Source organism: Microchirus variegatus, assembly GCF_963457635.1.
Source record: "Microchirus variegatus genome assembly, chromosome: 17".
Classification (NCBI taxonomy): Eukaryota; Metazoa; Chordata; class Actinopteri; order Pleuronectiformes; family Soleidae; genus Microchirus; species Microchirus variegatus.
The window spans coordinates 14,422,764-14,434,862 of NC_139818.1; positions in this window are offsets into that span (position 1 = coordinate 14,422,764).

Below are 12,099 nucleotides of genomic sequence, written 5' to 3' on the forward strand. Positions count from 1 at the left end.
CATTATCATGTTTTCAACAGATCACGTGTTTTGTATCAAATCACAATGCTTTTGGATATTTACATCTACATGGAGGGATTTTAATGTCATTACAATTTCACATATTGTAACCTAAAATTTAAGTTGCTTCTTAACCAATGATTTATCACAGGAGTAATGAATGATCAACTGTGTTAAATCATGGCTTCCATACAATAAATCAATATATATCTGTATTAATTAGACCTTTTTAGATGCTGTGATCTTGATTCAGAATTCATCCCCAAGAGAACGGATAAAAGAAACTTGGGCAAGGAAAGGACTAATAACCTGTCTATCTCTCAACCACATACAACAGTAAGATACAGAGTTTTCAGTCTTTGCAGGACAAACATGGCCTAGTACAAAGTGACTATTTCAGATAACTCCAGGTACGACATTATCTTAAAACTAAGTCCATTTCTAAATTGTATAATGCCTTCTTTTCTGCTAAAAACTGAAAACGCCTTATATATTAAAGACAAGTGGGAAACAAGAAGCAGGAATAAGGCTTTCTGATGAAACTTGGGGGGGGGGGGGGGGGGGGGGTTGCATCTTCCAGTGGTCCTCAACTAATTACATGAATTGGAGAGAACATTGCTTGAAAAATGTTTAAAGGTCACATATAGTGGTCCTGTTGCACATAAATGTTAGTTATGCAGGTCTACTTACATATATTAACTTGTTTTTATGGTCAAAAACCTCCTAGTTGCTGTGAACTAGCCCATAGAAATCCTCTTTTCTGACAGTTTTCGGTTGTTCAGGAGAACCGCTGCTTACGTAACTATTACGGGATTTTCAGTGATCTCGTTGAGCCCCGAGATTACAATAAAACACAACGTTCTCAGAAATGGCTGAACTGTTTGTTTCGAACCGTCAGGGCTTCATAAACAAGGTAATGACGCAGATACACACCAAAAAACAGCGATTATAGGAACTTCCGGTCTAGTTCTGCTTTAAGATATTTTAGGACTACAAGAATAGGAGTTGGACATGCTGGAGACAATGTGGTTCAATGGATGCAAATCGTTTTCATTAACACTTAAGAGGCTTTCATGTTACCATGTGAAAATATCCACAAGGAAATATCTTTACATATAATAAGTAAACTACACAATCAATGACATGTACCCCTTTATCAGTGACATGTCAATAGAATTACCATTAGTATTTTGTATTTACTCTTAAACTTGTAACCAGATTATGACAATAAGATATTATTCTCACAATCTCCTCAAAGAAACATGAAATTCCTATTATTAAAAGCAACACAAAAAAATATCATCTTCATCACAAGGGACTTAGAATTTTAACTTGGCAAAGAAAATGATTAAACCCACTTTTCTACTTACTAACTCCCTTATATGTTCAATAACTGAATTGTTGAATTGTGCATTTTTTACAAAGTGTAAAATAAATATTAAAATGTATAAAATATACATTTTACTATTTACTTATTTTTTTTTAACTCTTTTTAGTCAAGAGAATTTGCACACTCAAAATGTTTTTTTTATAATTTTGCAACAATCGAACATAATCTCTTCTTTTGTAAACTTTTCAAAAGGAAATGAAAAACCAACCTAATCCTGTGCAGTCGATGGAGTACAATTTTGGAAACATAAAATCTTTTGTTTTAAAAAAAATGTAACTGCACCGACTTATATCAAAATAATCAAACAAACCCAGTTACTTTAATGCCATGCTCACCATAGCATATAAATACCAAAACATGGGATGAATTTTAACTGATTATTTGGACCAGAACTAAATATTGTCATCTCCTTCCCCACTGAACATGAACTATTATCAGTTCTGCAGTGACTTATGTTAAGATTTATGACAATAATCACTTAGTAATTTAACAGTTCGAGTTGTATCAACCATAACATGAATCAGTGTAGATTTGTACACTGTTAAACTAGTTTAACCAGCTGCTAATCTAAAGGCTTCATAAAGAGCCACAAGCTCAGTGTGTAGAACTGAGTAGTGGACAGGAGCAGAACCTGAGGACAGAACAGCATGATTAAGAACAAACAGCATAGATACAACATAACCACAGACTGTGTTAGTAACAAAACAGAAACATCAACAAACAAAAATGCTTCAGCATTTAACAGAGGTCCAGTCTGGGAGTGCACACCTGTTGGAGAAATCAAACCAGATTAATGATGTGTTCTCTGTCACTTGCAAGCTTGCATGTGTCTTTCAACAAAAAGACCTATGCATCATCATAATGTTTTTTTTTTTTTTATCTAGTGAGGCACTGATGACATCATAAAGTTCAAACTGTGCAGAAATAAGTGATATAGCCAATGCACACCCATGTCATCTATGTGCTGACCAGAACATGTGTGTATGTATCATTATTATTATTTTTAAACCAACTGTTGGCTTCATCAGGACAGACAGACACAAGTTCAGTGCAGTGCAACTCATCAATTGACATAAAATCAGTCTACTACAGAGAAACATCAGATTGTGCTTCTATCAAAATGTTAACAGAAACAGTGGAAAGTTCCATTCACTTGCATATTAAAACTGTGTGGCACTGACATGAACGTGTGTGTGTGTGTTTAGCTTAGAATGCATGCATTTTCTGACAACGCCACCATCAGGTGTGGAAACAGAAAGACATTCCTAGTCTGACCATCAAGGTCGTTCCCTAACAAATCTACATGTGACAAAACAGAAAAGCATGTTTAAAAGTATTCGCCTTTGAGTTACAGTTACTCATTCATTTATCTTTTTTGACCAGAGGAACCTTTGTAGTGCACATTATGTCCACTCAGTTTGGGGTTTCAGTAAATTCTGCTTTAATTCTACTGTTTACAAGAAATGTATGTAGGCAAAATGTACTCAGCATGTACGCTGATCATGTATGTGTGCATGGGGGTGTATTTTCTGAGTAATGCACATACTGGATTGTGCAATAAGATTGTGTGAATCTGTATTGTTTTCTGCATTAGCAAGCATTTCTTCTTTGCAGTTGTGTGTGTGTGTGTGTGTGTGTGTGTGTGTGTGTGTGTGTGTGTGTGTGTGTGTGTTACCTCCCTCCTCTTGTATCACAGTCAGACACGTTCACTGAGTCACCTCTCCTTCCTCCTGCCCCCTTCTCGAGCTTGTTGACTGGTTTGTAGCTCGTCATGTCAAAGAATGTTCATCATTATTGGCGCCATGTAAAGTTCTTTTACATCTTTTCATTTTAGTCTTTCTTCTTCCATTCGAGTTGACCTTGGGTGTGGTTAGCATGTCTGCATAGTTCTTGCAGAGTATCAGAGCAGACAATCATCATTTGCTCACCAAACTTGAGGTCACACTCAAAAGTATGACAGATGTTTAAGTAGCTGCAGTGATGTCAGCAGCAGTCAAGGCCTGAACACCAGTGTTGAGTGCTCAAGAATGGCCAGTTTGACCATAGGCAAGGTGTGTTCTGCACCATGGTCACCTTACTTATCATCATCATCATCATCATCATCATCATCATCATCATCATCATCATCATCATCATCATCATCATCATCATCATATGACACAGTGGATTTGTTGTAGAGGCTTTGAAGTGTTATCACAGTCTCACCCTCTCCTCCTGTCTGGCCTTACACACCATTTCTTCTTCAGCGTGTGTAGTCGTTGCCCGTCCCCTGTGACGCCCATTTCTCATGACGATGTAGACGTTGGGCCTATGGGGGGTTAAAGGAGGAGTCAGGGGAGGAGGAATCTGACACTTCAATCTCCCTTCTGGGTGGAGCTGTCTGAACGGTGGGAGGGTCTTTGAGTACTGGTGGTTGGTGTCTCGATGGCGGGCAGGAGTGGAGGTCAGGTCAGTTTCAGTGCAGTGATCTGTGAACAGAGAGAGGAACTGTGCGAGTATGGTGGTCGCAAAATATGAACTTTTTTTTTTTTTTTTTTGTCACGTCCTCGACAAATGTTTATGCAATCATTCTTCACTTTGCCTACTTTTCTATACTTTTATTTAATTTTTTCTTTTCTCCTTATCTACACCACTCAGGAAATGTTTGGATGTTAAGATGAACTGAGTTTGTTAAGATTCAGTGGTGACGATCTGAGACCTCACATCAGCCCTCCCATCTCTACACAAATGGAGGGTGGAGGCTGGAGAGATTTTGTCTCCAGGTTGGCCATTCGCTGTCCATGGAGCCTCAGACCACCACTCTACTCGATCCCCCTTCTGACAACAAATTGTCATGGCAAATTCTTAATAAAACCATCATGAGTGTACAGACATTAGTGAGTGGATAGATAAGGTCATAAAAATAGTAGCTGTTTTGTGAATTTTAGTATCTTTCTGAAAGAGGAGCAGACAGAACAGTGTATCAAGCTTGTCTGTGCAGTCGTTCTCTGGAATAGAGTCACAGTTTAGATTGTTATTTCATTATCCTATTTATTCTTCACTCTAAACTGACCAATTCCTATATAGACACTTAAAAAAACAAGGCGTTAGCTATTCAACAGCATCAGAGACTCCTCACTCCTTTTAATTTTCTTTTGTTTCTGGGACCTGTGTGGGTTATGAGTGATTATTTCTACACCATGTGCACATGGAATTTGGGCGTACCCCGTTTCCGGCAGGACACAGGGCAGATTCTCGGTCTTGACACCAAACGAGGCGGCTTATTTCATCCCCCCGAAAACTTAATTTTCCGATGATTTGGTTCTCACGAGGCCCCCTGTGCCGGACACAGCTTGATGCTGAACCAGAAACCAAAACGTCACTCATAATGTGACAATCTTATACTACATACCCCCACAGTCCTCCCCAAAGAAACACGTTTGTTCTACTTTTGAACAAAATCACTCTATTATTATGTGAATATTTACAAGAATTGTTCACACTTATTAATTGTAAATCAGTCGATAATCAATCCCCTTTATCTACACAGTTCTTTGGATTTCGTCAAACTCAGACATGGTAAGGCAAACTAAGAATGTTGCACTTACCAGTCTGTAGTTCTGTTGAAATCCTGTTCGTGACGCCAATTTGTTGCGGAGATTTGATTATTAAGTGAGTCGACCAAAGATGGAGTTTCCTGGAGTCAGAGATGAGTTAAGTTGAAAAGCTTTATTGGAAGCAGCTCAGATCTGAGGAGAACTGAGACAATGCCGAACATAAAACAAGTATGTTAACAGTTGGGCATCCTCTGTCAGTCTGCCTGTGAGTCCCAGAGTTAGGATACTTAAAGGTGCTTCTTCTGCTGATACATGGAGCTGACCTTGGGGCGGACTGCGCAGTAGCGTCAGAAAAACAAGTTTATAGCCTATTCATGGGCGCCGCAATTATTCTCCGACGGCATATCAAATCAAGATGGCGATTGACAAAGAAACTACAACAAGGTGGCGGATTCAAAGATGGCTTCTTGATCGTATGGCTGCTGTGCTTCTTTGTTAGCCACTTTAGTGGCACAGTCTATGCTTAGCCAAATCGTGTGATGCTATGCAAGGCCCAGTTATGTTACCAAGTCTTTGAAGGTGCTTAGCTGGTTGGAGCAAACTGGCCTCTGGATCCTTGGTTGGTCCTTAAACAGGCTCTGGTGTCACTGCCTCTAATGGGAGGATAACAGGCTGCTACGAGCAGGCCTGCTTGGAGATCAGCAGAGAGGGTTCTTTTGCTGCGCAAAGTGTCGCAATGCGAAGCACACTTTGGTGTGTTTGTGGCCGCACGAGGTCTTTAAAGAATAAGGAATAAACTGCTCTATCATTCAATATAAAATGCCACCCTGGAGATGTTAAACCAGGGAAAATATTTAATTCAAAAATTAAAAAAAGATCACAATACCCCAATAAGGGCACACAGGTTCATCATACGAAGGAGCTTGAGACGTAATTATTATAATTATCTTTAACAGGAGGTTAAAACAACATATAAAAGCTAAGATAGGGGATGGGGAATATGTAGGGTTGAGGCTGAGGAGTGCTGAGGAAGGCTGAGGAGGGAGAAGATCTATGGAGTCACCCTGATTCACACAGTGCACACACTCACAACATGCCAGAAGGGAGATCAAAAGGGTGCTCGGACAACACAGCACACGGAAACAACACCACCCAAAAACAGCCTCAACCACCTTCAGCTCTCAGCACCTAAGGACACAAGGAGGAATAGAATTTTAGTCACCGACCAGGAAAATAAACAAAATACCAAAAATAAGATCATCAATAAACAAAATACCAAAAATAAAATAATCAGTAAAGAATACAAGTTAATATTCAATCAAAATGAATGTCCAACCTAAATTAATGGCCCAAAATCAAACAACTAAACAAAATTGTGGTGCATGGAAATTAAAGAAATGACACAATTAACAAAAAGACACGTCATTACTCGAATAATTCAACACAATAAACAAACTAAAATAAACTAATTAAGGTAAATGTGGCCAAATTCTATTTACTCCGTTAAAAACGGCATAATTATAAACCCAGTAACACTGTTGATGCTTATGAGCGATACAGGTTGCCTCCTGTGGACACTGGGGAGCGCAGCGCAGGGTGAGGAAGAGCGCAGCAAACGGGAATATGTCTGGAGCTGCCAGAGCGCCAAACCAGGCATGTTGTTCCGAGGTCAACATGAAGGAACCGTGTTAAAAATATAAATTTCAACGGTTAAACAAAATATGAAAAAGGCACAAGTCTACATACCAATCTCGGTGCAATTATATTCACCGAAGCGCATGGGGGAGTGAACCCTCTGTGCGCACGCAGCCACTATCCGAGGCACCCTACAATTACACGCCCATTCCTAAATTGCGCATCATGTGATTACGTTCAAAAAGATGACAAAAGACCTACCAAGCGCGATCTGTAAAAGATCCACGTCTAGAAGAAGTGGGGGAGCTGCTTTTAGGCAACCTGAGTAAAATCGCGATTGTCATTTACTGCATGAATGAACACGCAACGGCACAAACATTTCACACCGCTCATACCTGCGACGCGGAAGCGGGACGGACAGGAAGCTGGGCGTGGATTCGGCATCAGGGAAAAGCCCAGAGACAGCCACCCATATATAGACTACGATCAGATGTGACTGGTCGACAAGTAAGTGGAGCAATTAAAGGTACACACTGGACGTAAAGCATTAAAACTTTACTCAGATCAAAAAACTAAGTAGTGATTGCATCACTAATCAATCACTAATTATTAATCATAGAATACATACAGCTTTTACCTCACATTGTACCCTCTCTAGCATCACACAAACTCTTTAAATAAATCTGTTTTTAAAAAAGGTCTGTTTGGTGCTAAATTACTGTCCATCTATGAATTGTTCACTGTTTAACAGATCAACATGAGGAGAAGGTCGGCACTCTACATAGTCAACTTCATACTTCCAATTGTGTTCTTCCTGTGTCTGGACTTGGCCTCCTTCCTGATCTCAGACAGTGGCGGCGAGAAGCTGGGCTTCAAGGTCACAGTGCTGCTCGCTGTAACTGTGATGCAGCTCATTCTCAATGATATTCTGCCTTCTTCATCAGACCGGATCCCACTGATAGGTAAATAAGCCCCATGTCCTGACTCTGTTTAGTTACTTATCTGCATTAATGAAGATGTCTTGTCCCATCAGCCACCTACTGCATTGGAGTTTTTTCTCTGATGATGCTCAGCCTCCTGGAGAGTGTTTTAATAATGTATCTGATAGAGAAAGACAACGCACCACAGGACTATGAGACAGATGAAGACCTGAGGCTGAGCGAGGACAAACGAGGCAAAACCCGACCTGGAAGAGGTAAAAAATATGGAATAATGAATAATAATGCCAGACATTATACTGTTTAAACAGGATGGACATTAACCTTGTGTTTGTTTGTTAATGTGATTTTCACCTTTAGGTATTTTATGAATTCTCTTCTTAAGCAAACTCATGCGCAATGGTTAATTGTGACATTTTGCATGTATGCGAACCATGTTTTCTCTTTTCAGAGGTGAATAAACTGTCTCCTCAGTCTACATCTGGCTGTGATGTGTCTCCTATTAAGACGTCATCTGAAATGCTGCCGGTGGCAAAAGAGGTTAGAGTTAAGTTGCACATAATTATTCAACACATAAACTTGGTAGTAATAATGTATTAGTGACATCTATTGGTGAGAGTGCAGATTGTAACAAATGGAGCAGTCTTCCACTCAGCACATCAGGGAACCTACGAGAGAGGAAGTTAACGTGTAAGCCTTCCATTACGGTTGCTAAACAGAGGCAACCAAACCAAAAACTTTTTATTTAAAAATGATTATACTCTTATAAACCATATATATTGGAACTATATTCAAATTTCATTACACACTAGACCTTCAAAAGTTCAGCCAGGGTGTTGATTCCTCATTGTCTGGATGCTATGGATTAACTGTGAGATTACTTTGTAGTGACAGATATTTTTTTAATTCTAAACAGGGGAATGCAGACTGTGTCTCCTGACATGAAAGCTTGCCATTCGCCCTGACCCACTTTGTAAAATAAAGCCTGGTTTAAGAAAAGTTTAAACTTTGTATTGGCTTCAATGCATCCAGTTCAAGGCATGAGGTTCTTCAAAAGTATATCGTTTCTCCCACCACTGCATGCTTGTTGGGATGGATGGCATAGTTTGCTACTGCATAACACAAAACTGGTTGTGTCTTATCCATTTTTTTGTATTAGGTCAATGTTTGAAATAATAATAATAAAAAAAATGCATTACGGTTAAGCGGCACAACAATGAAATTGAAATTTAGCAGATGCCTTTGCATAATCCAATCGCTGACCAAAGTTTATCAAACTATTTTTCAGGATGACAATATCCAACTGGTGAAGGCCTCCCTGACCACCGATGAGCTGAGCAAGCTGATAAAAACACTTACTTTACTCGTTAGCAGCAGGACGGACGAAGCAAAACCTGGCTACTGGACCAGAGTGGCTAAAAGGATCAACAAAGTCTTTTTCCTTTTCTATTTCTCAGTTGCAAGTCTGTTTTTAGTCTATATGTTTTTCAAATGGGTTCAGTAGTGCTAAATAATAATAGTAACACTTATCTGTGTGTGAGCTTCTGGTTCAGTTTGCTGCATTGAGAAACAATATGTAATCACCTGTGAAGTTAGCATGTAGGCTGCTAGTAGTATTTAAATAAATTAATCTATTGATTCACATTATGGTTCACATGCTGGACGTGTCTAACAGAGGTTAGCAGAGCAGTGTCTGTCATGGCTAACTATTTAGCAAGAGATGCGAATGTTGCTAAAGTGATGGCAATGTTATGTTCACCATCGTTGGGTGCACTTAATTGGGCTGTGTAGGGTTTAAAGGTACAATATGTAGTATTTATGGGTTTATATGACCCAAAATCCACTTTTTTATACATATTATGTGCTCCTGCATTGTCTAGTCGCTGTATAATAGTTTTTGTTTAATTTTCGTAGTGTTTCAAAAAGTCATGTTAAATAACATGACCGCGGACCGCGGTTGCATAGCCACTGTTAGCAGCGAGACGCCATGTTTCTACAGGAGCCTGTAAGGACAAACGCGAGAGAACAAAACAAGCGTCTCTTTACTTGTAGCGGAAGTCCCGCCTCCTCTCTCTCCGCTTCGTCTGCTACGGCCACGGTAGCTCGCCCTCTCCCTCTCCTCACGAACCTCATCTGCTGACACGGAGAAAGACGACGAGGACGACATTTGACCAGCTGCGGATACCGTAGCGCTCAGGGAAGGGAGGGGGTGAGCAGAGCAGCAGGTCTTTGTTGTAAATTTCAGCCTCTCCTCTAGATGGCACTATAAACTACTTATTTCCCCTTTAAGCGAAACGTTAAACGTTATTTGAGTCTGTGCTGGAATATTTTGCAAAATATGATGTGACGCTGGTGAAGTTTTTTTCTGTATCACATAGTTTTAATGTTGTTTCATTATAAAGTAACTACATTTGTAATATTTCCATAATTTCAACATGACAGTTATCACAAACAGAGCGGTGTGCAGAGAAGGCCTTAAAGGCTACAACTGTTTTTAGCATTGAGATCACAGGTGTTGTACTGCTCCTAATTGTTTTAGGTGTTTCTAATGTTGTCATGGATTTTAATAGGATGAACAAAAACAAGTGGAAACTTTCCTCTTTACCTCCTAAATAAAGAACTTGAACATATTTCCAATGTTGTATATTATGATCCCATTAGTTGTGTTTTCTTTCAGAAGCTCCGCGAAATCTCACCACACACTTCCTCACAACTGCATTAGTATACCTTGGGGGTACAAATACCATAGTGTTTAATGTGTTTTGAGGCATTTAAATGTTTTGCCATCACACAGTACGATCATTTATCCTGCAGCAGTTGTTTGTCTGTAAAGAAGTTAACTGACCGCACAAAGCCCTGATCTGTGAACTCATGAAGAAACATTTTTAATAGTTTCCTCAGAAGCTCTTGTGGTTGAGACCCACTGCCTTTTAGACACATGCTATAAAAAAGGAAAAAAGAAAATAAATGGATGAGTTATCCAATTTGCCCATCCCCTTTGTAGCGTGGGTTAATATTTATAGACAGCACAGTGAGGACAGGGATGAACATTTTCACATCTCTGACTTTGGATTATTTCTGGTCCTGAATGAACGTGTGATGTTTGTCAGCTTGTTTTTCCTGTTCCTCCTCACAGGTAAGAATTCTTACAGTTAATCCACAGGCCTCAATGTGAACAATATTCATCGTTACTATTTACTACCAAGTAATAGTGTCATTGCTGCTCACATGCTCCCTGTTGTGGTGCCAATAAGTAAAAGGACTAAATCTGAATTAACTGATTTAAAACTATTATACATGACTAGAACTCATCAGAACCTGGATGAGATTTTTATTAACTTATAGACACTCAGATGCAATAGTTTTAGAAACACCTCTAATTCAGTTGTTCTTGAAGGAAGAGTTGATTCCTCTGCATGGTCACTTTGCAGGATGTAGTTTGTGATGCTGTTAAACTGTGCTGTGCTAAAATGGGAGTTGTTTCTTCATTGAGCCAAATTGATGGAGACACCAATCCCTCTATCAACATGATGGTTCATGGATAAATGGCTGCTAAAAGCCTTTGTATGTGTGTCAGCTGTGAATGGGATGCATGAAGAATTCAAGTGTTTCATGAATGTGTGTGTAGACGGGTGAAAATCCTTAGTTAAGTGTCTTAAGTAGATGTCAAGAAGTGAAAGACAATACACAAGTGCAATGTAGATGAACAAGATGAGATGTTAAGTGAGTTAACTTCATGTGAACCAACTCATGAACCAACATGGTCCTCACAGAAGCTAAAATATCAACTAATACATAAAAAGAACTGAGATCCTGATATTAAGTCCAAATTATTTTCAGTTTTATTGTTAAGAGAGAATTATTTCTTGGTTAATTGTATTGTTTTCACTGCAGATGGAGCATCCTCTGAGAAGAAATGTTCTTATCGGGATGTTATCAAGCATTTGAATTTGACCTACGACAATAAGGCGTTGCACATGACCCGACCTATTGCTGACTACAGTGATCCCACATTCGTGTCTGTGCAGTTCTATGTCTATGCCATTCTAGAAGTGGTGAGTGATTGTTTGTAGCACAATTATAGACTATAATTATTATTTTGTTTGTGGAGGAGGGTATATTGGTCCATTTGTTTATGGAGTACAAATGCTTATATTGAATAATTTGACATTTTATCATGATTAGGACTGAAATTGACTGATATGAATATCTTTATTTACTGTGATAATGTTTTTGGCCATATCACCCAGACCTAATTACAAGTCTTAAGTCCTAACCCTAACCCTATTGAAATTACTGCAAGTCCACAAAGCAGCCATCAGACTATGTAGAATGCTGGGCCAAAATAAATGATGGAATTCTACTGCAATTTTTGTATGCACCAAGGTTATTATATTTAAATTAACAAAAAAAACGGAAACTGAAATAAGAACAAAAACTAGAGTTTATATTCGATTCAGGGATGGTTGTTCATCTGTGCTAATACATTTTTAAAATTGCATCGTTTGTGTTTTTATACCACAATACTTATTATGACCTTTTTGAATCTACATATTACAAAAACCTAAAAACTAACACTTAAACTAATAAAAACTAAACT